The sequence below is a fragment of the Macaca thibetana genome, chromosome 1 (assembly GCF_024542745.1).
Source record: "Macaca thibetana thibetana isolate TM-01 chromosome 1, ASM2454274v1, whole genome shotgun sequence".
Classification (NCBI taxonomy): Eukaryota; Metazoa; Chordata; class Mammalia; order Primates; family Cercopithecidae; genus Macaca; species Macaca thibetana.
Genome location: NC_065578.1, coordinates 85960321 through 85981714, shown reverse-complemented (window position 1 = coordinate 85981714; position 21394 = coordinate 85960321). Strand labels below are relative to the sequence as shown.

Genomic DNA, 21394 nt, shown 5'->3' with positions numbered 1-21394 from the left:
GGTCATTAAAATAAGAAGATTTTTACTTCCTCTCCTTCAAGGGTAACCAAGAGCCCCAGGGTGGAAGGAGAGCAACCTCCCTGTCAACTGACCTATAGCGCAGTGAAGACCACAGCTATCACCATTACTTCAGAACCAAAGTCTGAGAGCACCTGCCTGCCCCAGAAGATTGGGAATCGTGCCCCAAAGCTGCCTCTCTCAAGAAAGAGATCAAATGCTTCAAAGATCACTTAGAATACTTTACCCATCACATACAGTAGAGCAGGATGAAAAATCTGGGTTGATTTATGGAGTGGTAAATGGTCCCTTGTTGACAGGATACATTTGTTTAGAATTTTGATTTACCAAGAATGTGCCATGAAGCAAAGCTAAGAGGCAACTGGGAAATTCTTCAAGCAGGTATTAGATTTTGAAGTGAGAATTTAACTTGGATGCTTGTCATGGTGGCTGGTGCTGGGCAAGTCCCAGAGAGTGGAGCCAAGTGATCAACTCCTAATACCTCTTTTAGCCACTTTCAGATGTTAGGAGATTTTACAGTCCTTTTCTAAGACTTTCAGCAGCCTAAGTCCCTGGGAAGGTGGTTAGCCTGGCAGCCATGATAACTGCGATTATATGTCTATACCCTGGATTTACCTGTAATCTGTGAGCTCTTCAAAGACAGAAATCCTCTGTTTTTCTTCTGTTTAGTAGGTGCACAAAGTGTAATAACTGTGGCTGAACTGAACTCAGTGGACTGCTTGGTGTCGTACTGCTGTAGACTAGAGCAGATACAGCATTTTCCATGTTTCCAGCAAGTCTAGGAGGACTTTATAAAATGGCAGGCTGAAAATCAACCTGCAACTAGAAGCATATTTTACCAGAAATACTCCTGTCTCTACAGAGGGATGCGTGGTCTTTGTGGGGGAGAAAAGTTACTCAGGCATTCCCACAGGTTTATGTAAGACTATCCAACTCCAAATCCAGTTTCTGTGTTCACCAATCCACCCGAAACTACCAAGGTGGTTATCTAGACACCTTTCAACCAGGAAAAAGATGCCCAGGCCAGGAATTTTTTTAAGAGGGGAGGAGGAGACTCGAAGCTAAAATAAGTTTTCACAGCCTCTTCATTCAAGAAATTGGGGTTAAAGAGAAGGCATAAGTTCTAGTATTTGATAGCCATTCACAGTAGTGTTCACAGTAGGGTGACTATAGTTAATGTAATTTATTGTACATTTCAAAATAGCTAGAAGAGATTTGAAATGTTCCCAACACAAAGAAATGGTAAATGTTTGAGGTGATGGATATCCTAAATACCCTAATTTAATAATTATACATTGTGTGCATCTATCAAAATATCACATGTACCTCATAAATATGTACAATTATGTATCAATAAGAAATTTTAACTAAAAATGATTACATAAACTAAACTACAATTACATAGTCACAGAAAACTAGCATGAAAGTGGTTATTTAATTTAAAAAAAAAGAGAGAAATTTAGAACTTCTTAAGGAATAAAATGAAAATAGGCCACAATGAACAGGTGACATAAAGCTGAGAGGAATTGAGTACATGACCTTGAAGGGGTCTCCTAAAACTAAGCAGTGGGTCAGAAGGCTGGCAAGCTCTAATGCTTAGACTCACACAAGTCCATGTGTGGAATTAGACTTTGGGCCTCCCTGTGGGGACCTCCGGGCAGCAGTCTTCAACCCAAAGGGAATGCCTACCCTTTGGAGGAGTACAAATGACTTTCCATGAGGCCCTTAAATTACTTGTAAGGAAATTAATTTTTATATTCTCAATTTCCAACTGTACTTTTTCCTAAGATTGATCTGCCAAGTCTGTGATTGGTTGGTTCTTCTCACCTCCTTTTAAAAAAATCTTTTTTTTTTTTTTTTGATTAATGAGAGACAAACCTCTCATCCATCCTAAGTCCTATTAATGTGGATTGCCCAGGGCACTAAGCAAAGGAACAATTCCAGGATGGAATTCCAGGATGAATCGCTCCTGAGGCGAGTCACATGGGTGCCAGAAGGAAATGTTGAAGGGAACTTTTCATTATTATCAAGAGAGAAACTCTTGGCAAGATTCTGAGGGCTTATCCATCCATTCTTCCATCCATCCATCCGTCTATCCACCCATTCATCTTTGAATTAGAATTTAAAAGTGAGATGATTGTCCCATGGATGAGCATAAGTATGCTTATTTGAGTTGAAAAATGAAGTAAGACTTTTTCTGACACAAAGTAAGTCTGATTTAGATTATTGGTTTGACAATGACTGGGTTTGCCAAGTTCTATGGTGGATGCTGCCTATAAATTGATCTTAGTATAAAGTTCCAAGATTTTGACAAAAAGTATATATTCAGAGCCTGTATGCATCATAGAACATGTTGGGAATTAAGCTTATAATTAACATTTTTTTAGTTTAAAATTGTGTAGAGTGCACATAGATTATTTTTCAAAAAAATTTAAGGAAATATGCAAGAAAATTTGACAACTGCATTAGAGATTCTTAGAGGGCTAGTCTAGGCTGGAGCAATTTGAGGAGGTTTCTTGAAGTGCTAGAACTGAGCTGGGTTTTAGAGGATGGTAAGATGGTTCAAAGTGAAAAGGCAGAGAAAGGCTGTCTGGTTATTTATTCAGTGTCAACAGGATATGCAAGGACTTCGAGGCTGTACCAAACATGAGTGGAGAGATGGTAATGTGACCAGCTTAGTCTCAGGACAACAACCATTGGAATGGCAGATACAATAATGTTGGTCACGTCTTAGCCCGAAAAAATTTAGTATCTCACTTGCTGGGGAGTAGAAAGAGGGCAGATCAAACATGCAATAAGACAGGTTATAAAAAGCTTTAAAAGCCCCATAGGGAAATCTAGATTTTAAGCCACATGAACAAAGCAGAGTTTAATCAATGTTAATCTCTCTCATCTTCTCTCAGGGTGTGTTGTTCTTCCTCTGAATCCCAATAAAGTCATTTCCATTCTTTTGCTATAGGATTGCCATATCATGGCAATCATTTGTTTACAACTGGTCTCCTCTATTAGTCTGTAAACTTTTCAAGAACATGAATTATGTCTTATTTATCTTTGTAGCCCCAGTGCCTAGCACATTTCCCCTCAAGCAATGGGATCTTAATAAACTTTTTATTAATGAATGAAAAAATGAACAAAAGAAATCCAAAAGAAAGGTGAAGAGGGACAAACTAGGAAAAAAGGACTAATACTGCTATGTAGTTTTAGGTACCAAGGACTTTTAGTCATCAAGCTAATTCTCACCTGTGGGATAGGAAACACTGTTGTAGTCTGAAAACTGAGGAGATGATGCCTAAATTTGTTTAAGTAGTGAGTTGTGAAGTCATTCCTGAAGCGGGTTTAGTTCTAAAGTACATAGGAATTTTACTTTGTTGTCTATTGAACTGTAGGTCACAACTCGTTAGTGGCTTATGATTAAGGCATGTCCAGATAGCTGGCAATGCTTTGTTTCTGTGTATGTCTGTAAGGGTGTTTCTGGAAGAGATTGGCATTTGAATCAGTGGACTGAGTAATGAAGATCCACCCTCATCCAATCAGCTGAGGGTCCAGATAGAACAAAAAGGTAGAGGAAACATGAATTTGCTCTCTCACTTTCTCTTTTCTGGAACAGAAACATCCTTCTCCTGATTTTGGACATTAGAACTTCAGGTTCTCTGGCTTCAGGTTCTCTGGTTCAGAATGGCCCCCTAGTTTCTTAGGACCCCTAGGTTCTTAGGCCTTGGGCCTCAAACTGTTAGTTACACCATTGGCTTCATTGGTTCTGAGGCCTTCAGAGTTGGCCTGAGCCATGTTACCAGCTTTCCTGGTTCTCCAGTTTGCAGATGGCCTGTCACAGACCTTCTCAGCCTCCATAATCACATACGCCAATTTCTGTAATCGATCCCTCTTTATCTATCTATCTATCTATCTATCTATCTATCTATCTATCTATCAGTCATCTGTCTGTCTATTCCTCCATCTCTCATCCATCCATCCATCCATCCATCCATCCATCCTATTGGTAATACATGAATCATAACCAGCATTATAAAAAGAGAATAGAACAGAGTAACTTTAGTAACTTTTCAGTTGTGTGTGTGTGTGTGCACGTGTGTGTGTTTGTACTTTGTCTCAATGTAAAATGCATTTCTTACTATGGATCATAGTGAAAAAGTTTAGAAAATGAAGTACTGTATACTTTTATGCTTGAACTAAATAGTGATAGTGCTAGTGGAAAATAAAGGATTGATGGGAGAGACACGTTGAAGCAAGAGTGGACATGACATATTTTTGTCTCTTTCTTTCTTTCTTTCCATTTTTTCCCTTTCATTCTCTTTCCCTCCTTCCTTCCTTCTTTGCTTCCTTCCTTCCTTCCCTCCTTCCTTCTTTCCTTCCATCCATCCCTCCCTCCCTCCCTCCCTCTCTTTCCTTCCTTTCTTGGAGTCTTGCTATGTTGCCCAGGTTGAAGTGCAGTTCCTCTTGTCTCAGCCTCCTGAGTAGCCAGGACTACAGGTGTGTGCCATCATGCCTGGACAGGACTTAACATTTGATTGACTGTAAGAGTTCAGTTAAAAAGGTCACCAAGATATTGGAAGAATATGGGTACCATTCATATAAAAATTAAAGTAGGGGGTTGTAGCATCATTAATGCTGCTCACACATTTCTAGCTCTTTGCCTGTGTGTACGTGATAAGCTTATACTTCTTGGACCTTTCATGCGGGTGGAGTCATGTGAAGCGTTCAGGGCAATAAGATGTGGGTAGAATTGATGTGTCTCACTTCCAGGCTGGGGCATATAAAAGCTGATGTAAGACCCTCTAGAACTTTCATTCCCTCTGCTGTGGCACCTGGTGATGTTTGAAATAGTGGCTGCTCTATCAGTCTGGGATCTGGAGTGAGGAGATTTGGAGCAGAGCTTGTTAGTCAACCTGTGGTGGACATGTTGCATTAGTAAGAAATAAGCTTTTGCTGTCTTAAGCAACTGAGAATTGGAGACTGTTAATTATCACAGAAAAATTTAACCTATTCTAATTGACAGAGGGGTAGTGCTGGCGGAGGGAATACTTCTTTTTTGTATTACTGAGCTGGAAAGGGGAAGCACACAAGTAACATGGTTTCTGAGGAAGCTCTAGGCTAAACAATCAGATCTACAGGATGAAAGGAATATGCATTGAAAGTGTAGAAAGTTCCATTATCAAAAAATTCTAGACCCAGAAGTATAACAAATGTAGAAATTTTACCTCCATGTCCTTCCACACTCCTTAATCCATCTGCTGGGCCAGTTCTTGAGCCAGCTGCTCTCCTTCCTGTGGTAGGAATAGTGGCCCCTAAAGATATCCATTTCTAATCCACCCTATGAATATGTTACCTTACAATTGGAAAAGCAATTTTGCAACTGTCATTAAGGTTAAGGATTTGAGATAGGACAATTACACTGGATTGTCCAGGACTCAATCTAATCACACAAGTCCTTAGAAACAGAGAACCAAAGATGGCAACAGGAAAAGCATTCAATACACTGTTGCTGGTTTTGAAGAAGTAGGAAGGGGGCCACAAGTCAAGGAATGCAAGCAGTCTTCAAAACCTGGAAAAGTCAAATAAATGGATTCTCCCTCAGATCCTCCAGAAAGGAATGCAGCCCTGCCATCACCTTGATTTTAGCTCAGTGTGACCCAAGTCAGATTTCTGACCTACAGAACTGTAATACAAAACATTTGTATTCTTTAAGCCACCAAGTTTGTGGCAATTTGGTAGCACAGTAACAGAAAACGAACACACTTTTCTACTCCTATACAGAAACATTCCTTACGCTTTCTTCCTTGTGCTTCTTGCCTCCATCATCCCTGCAGGATGAAATGCTTGCCACTCCTGCTGATAACAGCTTAAACTCCACCTCTTCAATGGAGTCATCCCCCAATCCCTCCAGTTGAAAGTAAATACTTTCTTCTCTGTCCAGCTATCATGCTTTGCCCATAGCTTTGCACTTTCGATCTGGTGTATAATCACTATTTATTTGTCACTGATTTCCACTGTGCTGTTATGTGCACGAAGTCTGATACATAAATCACACATAAATGATATGCAGTAGTTAAAAAGCAACACTTCAAGGAAACAACTAGGTTTTTTTTCTTCTTTTAACCACTGGGTCACTGCAGGTGGCAGAGAACATCTGAAAAAGCAGGCCAGATATAATAATAGAGTTTTGTTTTGTTTTTTTTTTACATTTAGTATTGAATGTGGTCAACATTAAAGTTGTTATCTTTACCTTAAAAGTCTGTACTGTCTATGAAGTCTTTCATGATGCATACTAATTGCATAGTCAGTCCATGCCATGCTTCCCAGCTAAGAGAACACTCATTTTCTTTTCAGGTATCTACCTTTTCCTCATATGATTTAAGAGACTTCATCCCCTGTTCCTAGGATAGAGTCAATAAGTCTAAGCTAATTATAGTAATCCCATTCCTGTTGCTATTAATTGGTTTAGAAATGACCAGAGAAAGTTGAAACAGAATTGTCCTTATAAAATGACACTGCAGGAGGCATCAGACTACCCAACTTCAAACTATACTCTAAAGCTGCAATAAACAAAACAGCATTCTACTGGTGCAAGAACAGACACATAGACCAATGGAACAGAATACAGAACCCAGAAATAAAGCTGCACACCTACCACTATCTGATCTTCAACCAAATTGACAAAAATAAGCAATGGGGAAAGAACTCCCTATTCAATAAATGGTGCTGGGGATAGCTGGACCCCAGCAGAAGAATGAAACTGGACCCTTTCCTTTCACCATATACAAACTAACTCAAGATGGATTAAAGATTTACATATGAGACCTCAATCTATATTTTATAGATTCTATATTCTAGAATTGTAGAAGGAAACCTAGGAAACACCATTCTGGACATCAGCCTTAGGAAAGAATTTCTGACTAAGGTCTCAAAAAAAATTGCAACAAAACAAAAAATTGACAAGTGGGACCTAGTTAAACAAAAGAGCTTCTGAACAACAAAAGAAATTATCAACAGAATAAATAGATAACTTATAGAATGAGAGAAAATATTCATAAACTGTGCAGCCAACAAAGGTCCAATATACAGAATCTATAAGGAATTTAAACAATGTAACAGGTGAAAAACAACCCCATTAAAAAGTGGACAAAAGACATGAATATTTCTGTAAAGAAGACATACAAATATGAAAAAACGGTCAACACCACTAATCATTAGAGAAATGCAAATCAAAACCACAATGAGATTTCATCTCACACCTATTGGAATGGCTATTACTAAAAAGTCAAAAAAATAATAGATACTGGTAAGGCTGTGGAGAAAAAGGAATGCTCATACACTGTTGATGGGAATGTAAATTAGTTCAACCACTGTGGAAAGCAGTTTGGAGATTTCTTGAAGAACTTAAAACAGAACTACCATTCAACCCAGGAATCCCATTATTGAGTATATATCCAAAAGAAAACAAATCATTCTACCAAAAGACACGCACACTCGTATGTTCATCACAGCGCTATTCACAACAGCAGGGAACCAACCTAGATGCCCATCAACAGTGGATTGAATAAAGAAAATGTGATATATATGCACCATGGAATACTATCTAGCCATAGAAAAGGATGAGATGATGTCCTCTGCAGCAACATGGATGGAGCTGGAGGCCATTATCCTAAGCAAATTAACACCAGAACAGAAAACCAAATGTCACATGTTCTTATTTATTAGTGGGAGCTAAATATTGAGTACATAAAGCTGGCAATAATAGACACTAGAGACTAATATGGGGGAGGGAAGGGAGCAAAGGCTGAAAAACTAACTGTTGCGTATTATGTTCAGTATCTGGGTGACAGGATCATCTGTATCACAAACCTCAGCATCACATGATATACCCATGTAACACACTTGCACATGTGCCCCCATATCTAAATAAAAGTTGAAACTATTTAAAAAAGAAATAAAATAACACTGCAGAGGGCACTGAATCTCCTTAGGCTAAATACAATTTTAATGGAAGGGAGGAGATTCTCTTTAAGGCCATGATCATATATTAGGTAAAAGCAGAGTTTTTGTTGTTTTTTTTTTTAAGTCAGTGAGGTCAACAGGGATCTTAATTTACTTCTCATGCTTTGCTTAGACAAGATAATGCACTTAGTACTGCTTGGTTGGTCTCAAATGCTTGGCTGCCTTTCAAAGAGCTTTTGATTTGGGGAAGGGATAGGACAGGGCATTCCCAGGCAGTCTTATCAGTACCAGACAGTACTCAGACTGCAGCCTCCATTGTGGGAGTGCTCTTTCGTGAAACCTTTGAAAGGCTGGATCTGCTTACAGAACCATTCACTGTGGGGTCCCAGAAGTCACCGTGCAGGGATGGTTGAGCATCCCTAAGTGCACACTGGTCATTAAGCAGGAGCCTTTTACTCTTAACCATTTCCAATCCAAGACATAGTTAATAGATCCAGGGAGAGTTACAACATCATGTGGATGGGATGATGAGAGGAGGTTACCTGGAAGAAGTAGGTCTTTTTATCCATTAATTTGCTCATGAACTCAGGCTTTCTCAACAATGGTTCCTCACCTGAACCATAGTACACAGAAATTGATTTGAATGACTATCTTCTCAATTCTTCCAAGAATGGTACATAGCTAGTGCCATTCATGAAGCATAGTAGAAAAGTTAATTCACATAGTGAATAAATGGGACATTAAGGCTTAATTCTTTCATGGACTATAGTTCATTTATTCAGTATATTTACTGAGCGCCTACTTTGTAGCAGGCATTCTTTTTTTTTTTTTTTTTTGAGACGGAGTCTCGCTCCGTCACCTAGGCTGGAGTGCAGTGGCCGGATCTCAGCTCACTGCAAGCTCCGCCTCCTGGGTTCTCGCCATTCTCCTGCCTCAGCCTCCCGAGCAGCTGGGACTACAGGTGCCTGCCACCTCGCCCGGCTAGTTTTTTTTGTGTGTGTGTGTTTATTTAGTAGAGACGGGGTTTCACTGGGTTAGCCAGGATGGTCTCGATCTCCTGACCTCGTGATCCGCCCGCCTCGGCCTCCCAAAGTGCTGGGATTACAGGCTTGAGCCACCACGCCCGGCCAGCAGGCATTCTTATAGGTACTGGTTATACGGTTGTGAAAAAATGAAGTCCCTGCCTTCATGGAGCTTATATTTTAGTGAAGAATTCAGATTCAGAATAAACATAATATCTATGTTATATACCTGGATCTTAAAGAAAAGATGGGATTTGCATAGTAGAAGAAAAGGGGAGGTCATTTAACATGGTCTGGGAAGGCCAGGCCATATGGAAATGGATCTTGGATCCTGCTGCTTCCTGCTCCTTCCTGCAATGAGAAGGGCTGAAAGGGCAGGCTCTTACCAGCTCTGACCACTGAAGTGCGTAATTTCTAAGCACATGCCTTTTTGTTTATGGGGTCATGGTCAGATTGCACTTTTTGGGACAAATAATCCTGAAGTTAGGTGTCACCTCAGATGGGACTAGGGATTTGGTGACAAGGCTGGGGATCTTGACCCACAGGAAGAGTGACACCTACCTACATGGTGTGAGTTAGGGCTCCTGAAGGGGTTCTTTGGCCCATCGATTATTTTCCCAAGGCCTTTTATGGTGCTCCAAATGCTACCCTTACTTACTCTTTTGGTTTAAGGTAGAAGTTCCCAAACTTGTCCAGGCGCAGTGCCTCACACCTGTAATCCAAGCAGTTTGGAATGCTGAGGTGGGAGGATTCTTTGAGCCTAAGAGTTTGAGATTGACCTGGGGAACAGAGGTGAGACCCCTTCTCTCCAAAAATAAAAATAAAAAATTAGCCAGGCATGGTGGTGCATGTCTGTAGTGCAAGCTACTTGGGAGGCTGAGGTGGGAGGATCACTTAAGTCTGGGAGGTGGAGGCTGCAGTGAGCTATGATTTTGCCACTGCACTCCAGCCTGGGCAGCAGAGCGAGATCCTATCTCATTTAAAGAAAAAAAAAAAAAGAAAATAAGTTCCCAAACTTTTTTTATTTTACAGCACATTTAGTGTCTCAATACTTCTTTCATGAAACAAGCCAAAATAAATATCTAACTCTTTTGTTTACTAAGTAAGTCCAAATAACTTAATAGTAGTATTTGTTTAGGGTCTGACAGATGGGTCTGGGCTTCCCTTGAAAAAATTTAAAATGTCCTGCAGTGCCCCTGTGAGTTCATTAAGGAACACTTAGCATATGTTTGTCATTATGAACTTAAGGCATAGAATGTCCCTAAGATATAAAGGTTCTTCACAGGGGTAACTCATTATCAACCTTGAATGCCAGATGCATCCATAAGGTTTGTTATGGAGTGGTCTTAGCCTAAACAGATGGGACACAGAGTGACTGTGTTGATGGAAGAAAAAAGTTTAAAGGCTAGACTCTAAAGTGCTTGTGGTCATCAGATAAACCTGTGAAGGGAAAAGGCTGCAAACCAGAAGGAGAAAGACAAAGGTACTGGGAGCCCTGTGTGGGGAGCCCTTAGAGCCATATGAAGTGAGAAAAAAGGGTAGACGATGAAGTGAATGCGAGTTAGCTACACCCTGTGGGGTCTGTAGCCCCCAGCATGTACCCATTCAAGTCAGAGCCTCTCCCTGGTGTGAGAGGCCATACTGAACGACTGGCTCACTCTCTTTAGTTGGACCAGCACACTGATATTCCTGGTGTTCCAAAGGTGCCCCCCATTCTTTGCCCTACCTGCTCCACCTCCTAAGTGAGCTTCCGGGATGGGCAGGACAGACCATCTCGGTATCCCACTCACTTTGTTTCTGTACACAAACATTTTCTAGACTCTACCTTGAGCCAGGTGCTCAGGTGCTAAGGATGAACGAAGCACAGTCTCTGTTGATTTGCTTGGAGTGGAATCTCAACGTATACCTGGATGACCTTCAGACTCCCCTAGTCTCTTTTCCTCTTGGCTGGGGGAGTTTCCGGTTTATCATGCTTTAGGGAAATATGGGTCTTTTGACTAGCTCTGTTCCACACAGTGCCTTCGTACTTTGACAATTCATTTCATTTCCCTGATTCACAGTGCAGGAAGAAACTGAGAACTATAAAATACCTAAGACTCTAAAATGACAATGATTGCAAGATGCATCCAATATTTATATATCCCCAATGAAGAAAAAAATACTGCCAATTATAGTTGTAAGATCTCGCTGATTTTAAGGTATATCTTGTTTTTAGAAATGTTGAAATGTGAAAGACAGGTGCGTCTTAGAATAGATAAACTATGGTAACATTGAGTAAGCATCTATGATGGTTAGGCATTGGGGTTAGGCACTATTTATGTTATCTCAGTCAACCTCTACCTTCTATATCCCTAATGATCAATATCTGCATAACTAAGACATATTCTATTTTTTGCTACATCACCAATAGACCTCTTAGTTTAGGTTTTTCCTAAAGCAGAGCCCAAGTCAAGGACTTACAGAGGAAGGTAGGTATTTGTGAGGAGATCCCAGCAAGCAGGTGTGAGGAGATAGGGAGAATGCACAAGGAAAAGGAAACAGTCAATCAAGTGTGCATTGTCAAGGTCACTGCTTTAGGCTAAAGGGGCTCAACTCTGCAGGGACCATTGAAGTCTCCAGAATTGTCCACCCATAGGAGGGAAGGTTGGGGCATTTGCCTAATGGCTCCTGTTCTTCTTTGGTTGAGAATTGTCCTTGGGGGCTTTGACTACTCTCTCTTTCTGGCTGAACATGAGTGTGGGCTGAGTGGGCTCCTGTGCTTTTCGAGAAAGTCCTGTGGTGGAAGAACAGAGGCAGGGTCCACTCGAAGTGACGCTATTCATCACAGCTGCAGGTGTGGGTGAGGGGATGAGATGCAGGGCAACAAGGGCATCTGCCGCACTCATGAGAAAACACGGGGGGGCTTAAACTTCTCCTTGTGCCTGGGCTAGTTATTGGGATACATTTCTATCACTTGCAACCTCGAGTTTTGATGGACCCAATCGTTTGATGAGTCAGAGGACTTCGGATCCCCAGTTTTAGTCTTGCCTCTGTGTGGTCTTGGGTAGGAATAATCACTTCCCTGGGCCTCAGCTTTCCTCTGCTGAATGAGGGAGGTGGACTTCAGGACTTCACGGGTTCTGAGGGGTCCCTTGGTCAATATTCTATCACTTGACCCCAAGTTTCTATTGGCCGTGACTATACTGATGATGAGTTTCAGCATCAGCTACCTTGCTACCCACCCTTTTCTCTTCTTAAATAGCTCCTTGAAGGCTACACAGACAGTAAGGGGTGAGACTAGGAGTTACATGCAGGTTTTTCTGACTACACCAGATGACCCTGGTTCCACTTAGTAACACAGAACTTAAATCAAATTTTCATTGTTCTCGAATCCATTCATTCATTTAATGAAATTTTACCGAGTGCCTACCCTGTGTCAGCTACCATGCTAGACTCTGGTATATGGCAGCAAAAGACAAAGTTCTTGTTCGTTTGGAATTTATATTCTAGTGGAGAGGGACATATAATAAGCAATTGGACAATTAAGTACTGAGGAGAAGGTATCAGAATAAGAATGAAGAATAAGGCAGGGTAAGGAGATAGAAAGTGGTGGAGTGCTATTTTGTATAAGATGCAGCCTGGTGGCCAGCAAGGTCTTTGCCTATGGTCTTCATTTGTATGGCAGATGTCTGAATGCCAACCTCTGAAGGTTGACAACACTTCCCTAACCCCTCCCACTGCTCCCCTCCATTTCTAGCTGGATCCTTGTGTGGAAGGTTGTATTTTCCAAAGATGGCTATAACAGTATCTTCTACTCCACATGCTCCTCTTAGAATGTGGCTTTGATGCACCTCACCTCAAGAGGTGGGACCTCTGCTCCCTCACTTTAAATATGGGTGGGTTTCTGACATTGAAAGAAGTATTATTTTGTGACTTCTGAGGCTAAGTCATAAAAAGTGATGCAACAAGCAGAGAATTGAACAGATATTTGCACACCTGTATTCATAGCAGTATTATTCACAATAGTCAACAGGTGGAAGCACCCCAAATGTCCATCAACAGATGAATAAAGAAAATATGGCATATACACACAATGGAATACTATTCAGCCTTCAGAAGGATATTCTGTCACGTGCTGCAGCATGGGTGAACCTCAGGGACCTTGTGCTGGATGAAGTGGACCAGTCACAGAAAGATGCTGCATGATTCCGCTTCTATGAAGTATCTAAAATAGTCAAATACATACAAACAGAAAGTAGAACAGTGGTTTCCAGGGGCTTGGGAGAGAGGAAAATGGGGAGTTGTTGTTTAATGGGCATAGAGTTTCAGTTTTGCAAGATGTAAAATTTCTGGAGATTGGATGCCTAACAATGTCAATGTACATAACACTAGTGAATCATACACTAAAACATGGTTAAGATGGAAGATTTTGTGTTACTTTTTTTTTTTTTTTTTGAGGTGGAGTCTCACTCTGTCACCCAGCCTAGAGTGCAGAGGCATGATCTCAGCTCACTGCAGCTTCTGCCTCCTGGGTTCAAGCGATTCACGTGCATCAGCCTCCTGTGTAGCTGGGATTACAGGCGTGCGTCCACCACCATGCCTGGCTAGTTTTTGTATTTTTAGTAGAGATGGGCTTTCACCATGTTGGTCAGGCTGGCCTTGAACTCCTGACCTCAGGTGATCTGCCCACCTCGGCCTCCTAAAGTGCTGGGATTATAGACATGAGCCACCATGCCCAGATAATGTTACATGATTTTAACCACATTAAAAAGAAAAAGGTGATACAACTTCCACTTTGCTTGCTGTAAAACCTGCACTTGAGTCCTGTGCCACCATGAAAGTGGTCCAACCACCCTGAGGCTGCCATGCTAGGAGAAAGCCCAACTCACCTGTGCAGAGAGACCACAGGAAGCAGCCCTGAGATCACAGGAATAAAGAGATGTATGGCCAGCCTCCAGCTTCTCCAGCTACCACCTGACTACAATCTCATTAGAAACCCTGAACCAGAACGACCCAGCTAAGTTCTTTCCAAATTCCTGATCCACAGAAACCTTGAGAGACAGTAAAAGTAATTGTTCCTTGATGCTACTAAATTTTGTCATAATTTGTTCCATGGCAATAGCTAACTGGACACCTTGTCTCCGTCTCTCAGGTGAATTCTGACCACAGGGAGAAAGGATTTAAGTAGCTCTAGCCTATCACTGTGCAGTGGCTGATGGTCTGGCCCTGTAGATGCAAAGCTCCTTGAGAGAAGAGCTCTATGTCATCACTGTAGTAGTTGTGGCCTCATCCTCCAGGAGTGCTTTCTATATTTCATTCTACAAATATTTACTAAGTGCCTAATAGTCTTCATTGAGCTCTAGCACAGTCCATAGTCTCTAGAATATATTAAGCATATAAGATATGCTCCTTGATTTCAAGGAATGTAATTTAATGGAAGAAACAAACATATAAGCAAATAATTCTTCCTAATTAATTCTTTCATTGAAACACAATTAACACCGGGGCATAATTTAGCCTGGAGGAGAGTCAGACAGGGACCTCTGAGACAGTGACATGTAAGTTGCAACTAGAAGGATGAGAAGGCATTAGTAATATGCTTGATAAATGTGTTTACCTTGGCTTGCTCTAAGCTGCGGCTGTGGTCCAGGTCTGCTCCACAGGTCTCTCATCCTGTTTGAACTAGTGCTACCAGGGCAGACATTTCTCATGGTGCTGGCGGAAGCCCAAGAGGGCAAGCCCAGCTGCGCAAACATATCACAGGCCTCTGCCTGTCATGCCTACTAACATCCCATAGGACCAAGAAAGGCACGTGGCAGAGCTCATCATCAACGGGGTAGCCGAGGACACTCCTCTCATAGAGATCAGAGTAAGGGGTATGTCTACCCACTTTTTGGGGACAATCCTCTACAGCGGTCACATGTCCTATATCCTCAGCTGTTAAGACCTTTGCCTGGGCTCCTGCTTTTTAATCTATGCTATTGCTTTTGTAGATTGTGCTGACAACCACCAGGCTGTTCTCCCAGGCACTTCTAGCTGGGTCATGCCCCCTTGCCTGCTCCCTGCAGCCCTCCACGTTGGCCCATGCCAGTGCCTTGTTTGAGTCTCCATCCTTGTCTGTCTGCTCCATTTCACAACACTTAACTCTCTGTGCCAGCCGTATCCAGCTACGACAAGAAAATCTGATGAAAATGTAAGGTGCTGGCAAAAATCATTTTATGGAAATTCATTAAAAAATCATCTAAGCTATTACAGAATTGAAGAATTGAATTGGAGCAGGATCATAAAACTCACTTATAGGGATGCCATGAAAATTAGCTAGTCAGTGTTCATGGTTTGAACATAAAATGAAAATTGTTATTGATTTACATATAATGTCTTTGTTGGGTCTTCCAAAAGCCTCGTCAGCTAATATATAACAGAAATGGGGAAACCAAATGTTAAGTTTAGGACCCAACCATCTTGCCTTTAGTTTTGTTTGTTTTTGTTTTGCCAGTGGTGGTAAAGATAGCAACCCTCCTCTCAGAAGAGAGCTGGCTCTGGACCTAGACATCATGAAGAACTGCAGTGTGGATTGCAAAACACCATCGCATTCATAAGTTATGGCTCATTAGATTTTTGGTGAAAAACTTCAAGGGGCATCTGTTTTCTCTCCTCTGTTCTTGCCCTACCCCTCATCACCAGGAGAGACTGTTTTATAGTAAATTATGGCCAGTTCTCCAGGCTGACTATTCAGGGCCTGCTTGACTTGGCAACCACTTTCCTCTTGCCAATGGGCATTCCTTCATTTCACAGCTGCTTAGCCCTAGCTGCTGAGAGTAGAGAAGTGGAAATGAAGAGGTGGGACTCAAGCCAGTTCATTATGCATCTTGTTGGTGGTGCTAGTAAGGGCTTGGTGAGGAAAGGAGACTGGAACTTTCCCCAGGCAAGGGAGGAGGGCTCCCGTGGCTGCCGTTCAACCCTGCATCCTAGTGTAGGGGGGGAACCTCCTTCCCCTCAAGCCTGTCTTAGCAAGGCCAATTGCGAAGGGCTTTTTCATGGGCTTTGGCTGTGTTCAGAGTCAGATGACATTGTGGTGTAATGATAATGGTCCTAATCACAAGAGGATGTTCTCAGTGAGTGGGCACCAGGCACCATACAAAGTGAATTATTTCACTCAATGCCCACAAAGACTCTAGAGTTGGGAACTATTATGGCCCTCCCTTTAAGAGGAAGGGGACGAACTTGCCCAAGGTCATGCCTCAGAGCAGCAGTAGAAACTGTGGAGAAGGAGCAAGCTGTTTGTTCTCCTGTCATCTCCCTGGCCCACCCCATGGACACACCTTCCTGTTCACGGACTCCCTCTTCCTCTTCTAGAGGCACTGAAGCATGTGTGGATGTCTCTGTCATACTCTCCTTCACCTTGGTGGAGGGATTCACCAGAGCTCCTGTCCAGCCCACTCCCTACCTGCTTGTGTGTGTGATTTCCATGTGTGCATTGTGGGAGCTGCCTACACAGCAGAGCCTCTGCCCAGCCTCGGGTCCTCTTCCCAGTTTTCAGGCAACTAAAGGTCCACGGGCGGTTGGTCACACTGACTTTGGATCCAGACTGCCTGGGTTCTAATCCTGCTTCTATCACTTATCAACTCTGTGACCTTGGGAAGTCACTTAACTTCTCTACGCCTCAGTTACTTGAGGCTAACAATTGTGTTTACTGCCTAGAGCTGCTGTCGGGGTCCAGTGAGATCATGCGTGTACAGCGCCATCAATCACATGGTAAGTGCTCAGAAAACACGAGCTATTATTATGTCCTATTACATGTTGGTTACTGCCCTGGAACTAGAGGATCATAGAAAAGCCTGGGCTTGGAGAAATTTAGGGGTCTTCAACAACTCTGCACTGTTCTGGGTTCGGCTGCACCATCAATTTTCCGGCACATTACAGATTAAGTAGGCTTTGGTGCACTGACCTAAGAGCCTCATCACCATTTGTATTATATAAAATGTACTCTGTGTTCCAATTAGCTGACTTTCCAAAGAACCTTTGGACAAGTTACTGATAGAGCTGAGTAGACTGGAGACAGAACAGAAGAGGTGCTCATTTCCTATACCAGGGATGAGGTTAGAAAGAGTCCCTGCTTACACTGAGAAGGGGCTTCTCAGCCCATTGTCAATACCATAATAGTGGGTGCCACATGGGTTTAAGGAACATGAAGGAAGGGATATCAGTTCCTGGAATAGCACCCACTGGGCAGGAACACCAAACTGTGCTTGAGTTGTTTGCTCAGCTGTATTTCAGAGGCTGTACTCTACCTTGGTTACAGAAAGGGTAAGTCTCTGCTCCTATCCATTTTAAACACTGGCCATTGGCCAAGTTAAGTGGTATAATAGTGCATTGGGGAGTCCTCTATAGATACTGAGAGCAAGTCTTTTGGAATTAGGGAGGCCTGGGTCAAAGCCCAGGCTCTACCACTCTACCAGGCTATGTGATTTAAGAGCCTTCACTTCCGCTTTTGTAAAACACAGGTAAGAGTCGTACCCAACTCTCAGGTTGTTAAAATGAGATAATGAATGTAAATCACTTTAAGCACAGTGTCTGATATGCAGCAAGTACTTAAGTTACTGCAGCTTTTATTCTTTCACTTTTTGCCTCAGGTTGCAAGGTCTCTGCTGATAGGACTTTTGGGAGAGAGGAACTGGGGAACGGACTGGGGAAGACAGGCAAAGGAATCCCTGCTCAGCCACCCTGCCCATTACTGTAGTCCCTGTGATCAGTGATGTGAAGCTACCGCAAATATAGCGAATGACTGAAAATAGAAGGTTATCTTTCAACTGCAGCCAGGTGGTTTTTAATATAGACACATGGCTGATAAGAGCTTAACAAGTTTCTGGGTTTATTACCAAACTCATTGTTTTTGCATTTTGCATTGGAATGTATGCACCATTGGTGGATATGTGTTCTCCAAATTAGGGAAATATAGATATGACCAGTGATCTCTCCAATTCTGAAGTAGTGAACAGATAGTTGTGCTGTGTGTTCAGTAAACTCTATAGTATAGCATTGTCACAGTAATAAAGAAGTCACTATTCCAGCAAAATAATCCAAACCCAGAAAGTTAATCCAACTCATTTAATAATATGCACCCTAGTTGTTGTGCTGTATGGCAGTGAAACAAAATTGATAAACTATTTACAAATATGACCATATTTTCCTTAGTTCCTCCATTGAACAGTCATATTATCAGCCATTCTCTTTGCTGGTTGTTCAGTGTGTTCATGGTCAGTATCACTGTTGACACAATTCCCCCATCCAAGCCATGCCTTCTGCTACCTACTGCCCTTCTTCTTTTCCCTCCAGGGCATTCTTTTTCCCCAGGCCCCATAGATCCTTTAGTCTCAGCAGCCCACCTAGCTCAGCTATCTGGGTGTTGGGGAGCTCAAGTTTGCAGAAAATGGTCTTAAAATTAGCTAGAGTGGGCATCATGCTGGGAGTCAAAGGAAAAGTGGGAATGGGCCATGAAGGGAGGTCTAGAGTGCTGGCTTCCTGTGCCTGACAGTCTTGGGGTAAAGGAATGATGCATTAGTATCAAGAGAAAAAAGAAAAGGGAGATGTAACTCAGGAAATCTATTTTCTCTAGAGACTGAGGAGCCTTGAAATGAGCTCAGCAGATTTACGCTTAATGTCTCTATCTAAACTTTGGTTTTCTCATCTGCAGAGGAAGGACAATCTCTACCTCATAGCATTGTTGCAAGAATGAAATTAGAGAATGTGTAAATCACCCCACACAGTGACTGGCATGTGGTAAATGCCAATGATTGGCATCTATTTTTTAAAATAATGTGCTCTTGTCCTGCCGAATAGGGTATATAAACTCCTCAGTGGAAACTGAGACACTGGCTAGAAAGAAACAATAAAATTATATCACTTTCTTACCTTGATAAAAGAAAGATACGTAGAACATATTCCCTTACAGCTGAATTTCAAAATAAACTTCCAATCCATGGGCTCTTTTCCCTGTTCCTGGAAAAATTATATCCTGAGCATGCTCATGTGCTTACCAAATTACTCATTAATGAATGCTCTATTTATTGCATAGAGTCAGTTAAATGATATTACGTTTTAGTTAAATTTGATAGCTTGGAGTAATTTTGGGGGGGCCTGTCATTACCCTCTTTCATTGTTTCTGCAGGTGAGTCAGCTTTGAGGTGAGAGACAGGTGGCTTCTCTGCTATATGTAAACAAGTGACTCTCAAACATGTGCATCAGAATCACCTGGAGAGCTTATTGAACCACAGGACGGCAGAGTCCACCCCTGACAGATTCTGGGGCCTGCATTTTGAGCAGCTCTGACTTAAACCAACACTGATTTCTCTGCACTTTCAGCTGTGGCAGTGATGGGACTGGCAGCTCCCTGCTTGGCTTGACAACCTTTGTAGGTTTCTTTAGTTGGTTAAGCAGCAGTTTATAGCTACTTTATGTTAAGAGCAATACTTTTTCTGCCCCAAGGAAAGTTACTAACCTGGGAAGAGTGCAGAAAATAATGGGCCATTGACCATATTTAGGCGGCACACTCCAAAAATAGGTGTCTGTGTTCCACACTGATTAAGAGCTTGGGCTTTGGAGTTGGGAAGGCAAGCAATGAGACTTCTTTGCCATTTCTCTAGCTGTGCGGCTCTCTAAATTTTGTTTTCTTGTCTGTAGAATGGGGAAAATATACTTTCTTGACAGGTTTCAAGAAGGTAAAGCACATAAAGTGCTCAGTAAGTGTTAGCAACTTTTTCCAAGGGGATGTGAAAGCCCAATGATGCCTAAGACCGTGAGTGCCACTGTTCATATATACTCATTAGAATCCACTAGAATGTCTGAGCACAAAGTTCGTCCTTTTGAGGTCTAAGTCAGCCCAGGTAGAGAGGGATTTCTAAAAAGTTTCTCACAAAGTGTTATTCAGCCTTTTCTAGAAAGTTCAGACTGAAGAGCTTTATACTCTAAAATATAAAGAAAACAACCCCATCAACGAGCTGCCAGTAGAACTGTGCATGCTGTTCAAGTTAATTCACAGTTAATTAAAACATGAACAACTTTGGCTTGTTTAGAACATGGTACAATGCAAGAGCTGGATGGATCTTAGAGATCATCTGGTTCAATCCTTTTATTTTACAGATACAAAAATCTGTGGGGCTGAGAAATTAAGTGAATAATTTGCCTGAAGGTACACAACCACAAATTTAATTTCTACTGGACTTGCTGGGTAAATGCTCTCAGAAAGAATGGCTTATGGACGATTCTAAAACCACAATCATTTCAGTCTTCTGTGACATGTAATTGATTTACATTCAAACAGCCTGGGTAGAAGGTAAATTCATTTAGTTTCCTAGGGTTATTATAAAACAAATTTATCTTGAGGCATTCATCAGGAAGTTACATGAAATGAAGCTGGTCATTTTATTGAGAGTATGATAGAAATTGTTTTATAGTCACACAATGCAATTGGAAGCATATGCTTTGAAAAACTTCGGGTGAATATGATCATGGTGATATTCTATGATGTGGCAATAGTTGTGGCAATAATGGGGCTGGCAGCTCCATTATTGAAGCTTCAATTGTCCCATTTTTCTATGTGTAGAAGCAGACCCTGACTGTTTTCTGAGAAAAATCTTGACCCTTTCTCCAAGTACTGTGTTTTTTTTTTTTTTTTTTTTTTTTTTTGCAAAGGCACAGTGACTTTCTATATAGATTTCAGTTACTTTTTGGTGAAAAGAATTTAAACTCATTTTCTACATGATTGGTTAAAGTATAAGGATTTGTACTCCATATTCTTGAGATCTTAGCCTCCAGCCTTCAGCTGCCAAACGTCTATGAAAAGCTTTGTTATGAGAAATATATATGAAACTTTGCCCGAAAAGTGTGTAGTTCATTCATTACTTTAGAAATTCTAATAGTGACAATAATAATAGTTAGAAATTGTTAAGTATTTACTATATGCCAGTTACTGAGTCTAGCCCTTATGTGCTTTATTTCTTTTAATCCTCGCAACTGGTGTTTCACCAACTTTGCATGCATCAAATCACAAGAGGGCTTGTTAAAACACAAATTGCTTTGCCCCATCCTTAGGGTTTCTGTATCAGTAGCTGCCTGAGAGTGCATGTCCAATAAATTTCTAGGTGATGCTGATGCTGCTGGTCTGAGAAGTACTGTTTACTACAAACCCAGGAGGTAAGCATTTTAATCTGTATTTTGCAGATGAAGAAACAGGTTAAGGTTGTATCACTTACTGAACACACAGCTAATAAGATGGTAGAGTTGAGATTTGAAAATTTGCTTCTTTGATTCCAAAGTCTATAGTCAATTTCTGTGCTAGGTGGTTTTGCAATAAAACATTCTGGGCAGAATAGTAATAGTAACATTTTATAGCTTAGGAATAGAGTAGGACTCTATTACTCCTA

General features: G+C 41.5%; 1 long non-coding RNA gene across 3 annotated transcripts in view; it reads left to right on the top strand.

Annotated features, from left to right (window-relative positions):
• LOC126945625 (uncharacterized) overlaps positions 1-21394 on the top strand; it is a 72161-nt gene that overhangs the window by 28531 nt on the left and 22236 nt on the right. The window contains exons 2-3 of one of the 3 annotated variants that reach the window (XR_007722514.1): positions 15469-16727; positions 21113-21164. This is a non-coding gene — a long non-coding RNA (uncharacterized LOC126945625). Of the gene's footprint in view, positions 1-15468; positions 16728-19140; positions 21165-21394 lie in introns of all 3 variants that reach the window. The other 2 variants (XR_007722508.1, XR_007722520.1) reach the window with 2 other exon arrangements.